The 6000-nt window shown below is 46.0% G+C and overlaps 1 protein-coding gene across 2 annotated transcripts in view; it reads left to right on the top strand.

Moving 5' to 3' along the window:
- Positions 1 to 5287: 5287 nt before the first annotated feature.
- Positions 5288 to 6000, top strand: part of STX11 (syntaxin 11) — a 39965-nt gene continuing 39252 nt past the window's right edge. For both annotated transcript variants that reach the window (XM_050787414.1, XM_050787415.1), the window contains exon 1: positions 5288 to 5603. The gene's annotated coding sequence lies outside the window, so the exon portion shown is untranslated. The remainder of the gene's footprint in view (positions 5604 to 6000) is intronic.

Genomic DNA, 6000 nt, shown 5'->3' with positions numbered 1-6000 from the left:
ATGGATAAACATTAAAGACATAATGCCAAGTGAAATAAGCCAGTCACAGAAAGACAAATATTGTATGATTCCACTTATGTGAGGTAGTATGTGAGCAGTCAAATTCATTAAGGCAGAAAGTAAAACGATGGAATCTAGCAATTTCACTACTGGGTATACATCCAAAGGAAACGAAATCAGTGTGATGAGATTTCTGCACGTCCATGTTCATTGCTGCATTTTACAATAGCCAAGATATAGAATCAACATGAGTGTTCAACAGTGAATAAATGGATAAAGAAAATGTGATATACATATACACACAATGGGGTACTTTCAGCCTTACAAAAGAAGGAAATCCTGTCATTGCAATGACATGAATGAACCTGGAGGACATTATGTTAAGTGAAATAAGCCAGGCACAGAAAAACAAATACCACATGATGACATTTACATGTGGAATCTAAAAACGTTGAACTCATAGAAGCAGAAGTAGAATTGTGGTTATCAAGGACTGAGAGAGATGTTAGTAAAGAAAAAAAGTAGAATGGTGGTTGCTAATGGTAAGAGGGAGGAGAGACTAGGGAGTTAGTGTTTAACGGGTGCAGTTTTAGTTGGCAGGATAAAAACGTTCAGGATGGTGGTGATGGTTACACCACAATGTGAATGTACCTAATTTAATGCCACTGTACACTTTAACATAGTTACAATGGTAAATTCTACGTTGTAAATATTTTATCACAACAGTACAATAAGTTTAAACACATTCTTTGTCTGCAAAGAGTTCTCGAACTAGCATGAAAAAGAGAAATGGTAGTTGATATGCAATGACTATTTGACTGAGAGCTGTGAAGGAGTTGCACCTCAGAAGGGTGGCTGTGTTAGAGGACCTTCCAACCCTAGCATTCAATGGGTTTATGAGCTCTGTAAATTAGGAACGGCACTAGTGTGCAGGATGATGGCTGCGGCTGACAGACCTCCATGCAATGGCCACACCCCGCACCCAGTGCCAGCTCTGCTTTATTTGAGCTTCACCCTAAGGTCCTTATCAGTCATCACCTCTGAAAAACTCCAGATTGGAGGGGAGAGCTAAGGTTTCCAGAAAATCTGTAAAACAAGAATAACCCAAGAATAAGCTGGGGTTTCAGCTGAATGTGGGCAGATCAACTGCAGAAGATAATTTAGATTGGCCATACGCTAAACCCTGTCATCATGCACCACCATGCCCGGCTAATTTTGTATTTTTAGTAGTGACAGGGTTTCTCCATGTTGGTCAGGCTGGTCTTGAACTCCTGACCTCAGGTGACCCACCCACCTCAGCCTCTCAAAGTGCTGGGATTACAGGCCTGAACCACCGTGCCTGGCCTTTGCTTTTAATTTCATTGATAAAATATGTTATTGCCTCCACATTTACCAGCATCTCTGCCACACTTTCCGAGTAGCTAGGACATCAGGCATGCACCACCACACTCGGCTAATTCTTTGATTTTTAGTAAAGATAAGATCTCCCTATGTTGCCTAGGCTGCTCTCCAACTCCCAGGTTCAAGTGATCCTCCTACCTTGGCCTCCCAAAGTGCTGGGTTTACAGGCTACCACACTCAGCTGAGATTAACATTTGAATCTATGAGGACGACTGCCTGAAAAAGTAAATTGCGGATGGGGAGGGAAGGGGAAGATTGCCGGGAATTAAGAGTGGCATTTTGGACATGTTCAGTTTGGAGTTGTTTTCTCCTGTTACCAGGGATGAACTCTTTCTTCTATTTTACCCCAAATTTCCATTTGTGCATTGGATTGCACACCTGCTCGTCTACTCAAGAACATTGCTCCAGTATGTAACCCATATTTTTGCTCCTGTATTATCCCTCTTTCCTTTCCTTTTGGTTCATGCTGGTGAGTGTACAAACATGTATAACTTCTAATTTAAAAAAAACGAACAAACTGCTTTGACTATATGATTCCTTCCAGTTTCTACTCCATTTCTTTGTCTTCATCTGCCATTTTGATTCTTTCTGGGGTCACTCCAAATAGGCTTTGGTCATCCCCCACTAAAACTCTTGTTACCAAGCTCACCACTGACTTCCATGTGGCCAAGCACATTGCTCAGTTTTGCATCCTAATTTTACACACTGTAGCAGCATTTGAAAGTTAATCATTCTTTCTTGCAACATTTTTTTCATTTGGCTTCTGGGAACATGTTCTCTCTTGGTTTATCTATCTCACTAATCAGAACTTCTCATTCTCTTTTTTTTGATTCTCTATCTTCCTAACCTCGGAGCATGCCAGGACTCAGATTTCAGACATCCCCATCCTGTCTGCACACCATCTATATGCTAAAGAACTCCAAATATATACCACCATCCCAGACTCACCTAACCAACCACCTTTGTGACAACTTGACAACTCCAAACTGAAGGTGTCCAAAATGCCACTCTGAATCCCCAGCAATCTTTCCCTTTTTTCCCCATGCACAACTTAGACTCTTTTTCAGGCAGTCTTCTCCATGGATTCAAAGGTTAATCTCAGCTGAGCATGGTAACTGATGCCTGTTAACCCAGCACTTTGGGAGGCCAAGGTGGCAGGATCACTTGACCTAAGGAGTTGGAGACCAGCCTGGGCTAAAAATAAAAAATTTGCCAAGTGTGGTGGTGCATGCCTGTAGTCCCAGCTACTCAGGGGGCTGAGGCAGGAGGATCACTTGAGCAGGGGAGGTCGAGGCTGCAGGGAGCCATGATCATGCCACTGCACTGCAGCCTGGGCAACAGAGTGAGACACTATCTCAAAAAAAAAAAATAAATAAATAAAAAATAAAAATAAAAATAAAAATGTCATCAGCAAGCACCCTCACAGACACACCCAGGATAACGTTTTACCAAATATCTGGGCACCCCAAGGTCCAATAAATTTGACACATCAGATTAACCATCACAGCTTTCTAACTCGCTGGCCTCTTTTCATCTTTGTCCTTTAATCTATCCTCAGCAAAACGGTAGATTAAAAAAACAACCAGCCACATCATTTAGCTTCTCTGTTAAACATTCTTCAGTCTTCCTATCTCAATCAATGTAAAATTTAAAGACTATCATGACTACCAATGCCCTACATGCTCTATTCCCCACTCCTAGTCCCACCACCATAACTCTTCCTGGACTCTGTTTTGCCCATGCTGATATTTCTCCCAGAAGCCAAGCATGCTCCTGCCTCAGGGCGTTTACATCCACTGATTCCTAGGCTTGAAATGATCTTAATCCCAATAGCTGCATTGTTTCCTCCCTCAATGATTCTCCTATCACAGAGGGCTTTGCAATATACCTATTTTTAAAAATATAACATACCTCATCCCTCTTATTTCACTTTCTTTTAAAATAAACTATTTTTTAGAACAGTTTTAGAGTTACAGAACAATTGCAAATGTAGTACAGAATTGCCGTAGATTCCATTTCAGATTTCCCTATGATTACCATCTTACATTACATTCCTCACAACTAATTAATCAACCTTGATTCTTATTACTAATGAAAGTCCACACTTTATTTAGATTTCCTTAGTTTTTCCCCAAGTCCTTTTTCTGTCCCAGGATCCTAGCCAGGATACCACATTACATTTCGTTTCACATCTCCTGAGTTTCTTCTAGGCTGCAGCAGTTTTTCAGACTTTCTTTATTTTAATTTTTTTGTAGAGACAGCATCTCATTATGTTGGCCAGGCCAGGTCTCGAACTCCTGGCCTCAAGCAATCCTCTGGCTTCAGCCTCTCAAAGTGTTGGGATTACAGGCGACAGCCACAACGTCTGGACTGTACTTTCCTTACTTTTGATAACCTGACAACTTTGAGGAATATTGGTCCAGTATTTTGTAAGATGTCCCGCTGTTGGAAGTTGTTTGATATTTTTCTCATTATGATACTGAGGTTATGGTTTTCGGGGAGGGAGACCACACAGGTAATATGCCATATTCATCACATCATGTTGACTACACGCCATCAATATGAGTCATGATTGTTGACGTTGACTTAGAACATCTGGTTGGGGTAGTGTCTGTTGGCTTTCTCCATTGTAAAGCTACTCTTTTCCCCTTTCCACATTGTACTATTTTGGAGGAAGTCACTGTGCACAGCCTAGGGTAGATGATCTACATAAATTATTTGGAATTATTCTGTATAGGAGATTTGTCTCCTCTCTGCCATTTATTTATTTATTTATTTATTTATTTATTTATATCAGTGTAGACACATGGATATTTTTTACTTTGGTTTGTAATCCAGTACTACTTTGTTCAGTTTACTTCGTTGCTCAATGGTTCCATCTTTGGCAACTGGGAGCTCTTTCAGGTGGTTCCTGTGTTTAAACATTCTCCCATCAAGACAGGATTCGTTTATTTTTATTTTTTATTTTTTTTCTTCTCATTCAATTGAGGCAGCGTCTCATTCTGTCGCCCAGGCTGGAGTGCAGTGGCGCGATCTCGGCTCACTGCATCCTTGACCTCCCGGCCTCAAGTGATCCTCCCACCTTAGCCTCCCGCGTAGCTGGGCTCACAGCGCGTGCCACCACGCCCAGTTAATTTTTTATTTTTTGTAGAGATAGGCTTTCACCATATTGCTCTGGCTGGTCTCAAATTCCTGGGCTCAAGAGATCCGCCCCCTTCGGCCTCCCAAAGTGTTAGGATTACGGGCATGAGCTACCGCGCCCGGCCCGATTTTTCCTTTCTTGAGTATCACTTCCTTACTTTTCAGCCTCAGCCTTGTTTTTCAAGGTGCTTTACCATCACCTGACACAATCCACACTTTATGTTTATCTCTCCCCGTTAAAGTGCCGGGACCTGGAGGGAGGGTCTTGGCAGTGTTTTTGAGCGCGGTGTTATCCTGGGAATACAAGGGGCCGCTCAGTTGATATCCAGGGAATGATGAGCCTGGCGGGTGTTGAGGCCGACTGGAGATGGGTTGGCCGGCCGGGTTCTGGGAAGGCTGTGCTCGGCCCCTGTGTGACCGCAGGCTCCTCGCCCGCCTCCTCGAGGGTCCCGCGGATGCAGGACCTGCTGCAGCCTCCGCAGCCACACCCACGCTCAGAGACCGCTTCCAGCGTCCTTGCCGCAGAAACGCACCGGACTGCAAATGTCACCGGCGCAGCGGGGATTCCCGGGGAAAGTCCATCGCACTCCCTGATCTGGGGACCAGAGGATGAGCGGAGGAAGTGTCTTGGGCGGCTAACATCCCACTCCCTGCGCCGGTCCGCGCCGCCCCCGGGAACGCCCCGGGGCTCGCGGGAGGGGCTGGAGCGAGTCCCCGGCTCCGGGCGGTCCCGAGCGCACGGACTCCGGGTGGGGCGGGAACCCGTGCTCTGTGAGCCAGCTGCTGCCGCGCCCCGGCGCTGTCATCCCGGGGCGGGGCCTGGTCCCCAGCTGTGGTAGCTTCCTAAGCGGCGGGGGCTGAGCCGGCGGCGCCCAGATGCGGCCGCGGCGGCGCGGAGCTCGGGCGGCTGTGGAGGAGCCCAGCCTCGGCCGCAGGAGGCGCCGGGAGCAGAGCCGCCGGGAGTCGCGCAACAGGTTTCCTTCCCCATCGCGGCGCCCACAGGGGACGCGCGCCCTGCGGGGAGAGAGGCTTCTCAGTTCGCGCTCTCGTTCCGGGTCCAGGTTTGTTTTTCTCTCCCTGAGCCCCCATTTCTCTTTCTGACCCCCCATTTCTCTTCCTGACCCCCCATTTCTCTTCCTGACTATTCCCCGTGCGCTGAGAGATCCGGGAGGCGGGCGGGGGCACTGTCTGGGCTCGGGACCCGCGGCTGCGCCTTAGTTGGGATTTTGGATCTGGCGCAGGTCCTCACGCCGCCTCTGGGCACCTTCGGAAACACAGGATTGGGTTCCTCATATAAAGCGGAATGATTTTTTAAAATTACTTTTAATTTCAGAGGCTGAGGGATTTAGGATTTAGTGCTTCACAGGAATTATTTTAGGGATACCTGTCGGTAGGCTGCCTTTTTAAAGTGTCCACCTAAGACTAATTTTATTTTAAATCGAAAGACTGAAGTGTTTT

The sequence above is a fragment of the Macaca thibetana genome, chromosome 4 (assembly GCF_024542745.1).
Source record: "Macaca thibetana thibetana isolate TM-01 chromosome 4, ASM2454274v1, whole genome shotgun sequence".
In the NCBI taxonomy this organism is placed as follows: Eukaryota; Metazoa; Chordata; class Mammalia; order Primates; family Cercopithecidae; genus Macaca; species Macaca thibetana.
Note: the sequence above shows the minus strand (reverse complement) of the source record. Positions and strands in the feature narration are given on the sequence as shown.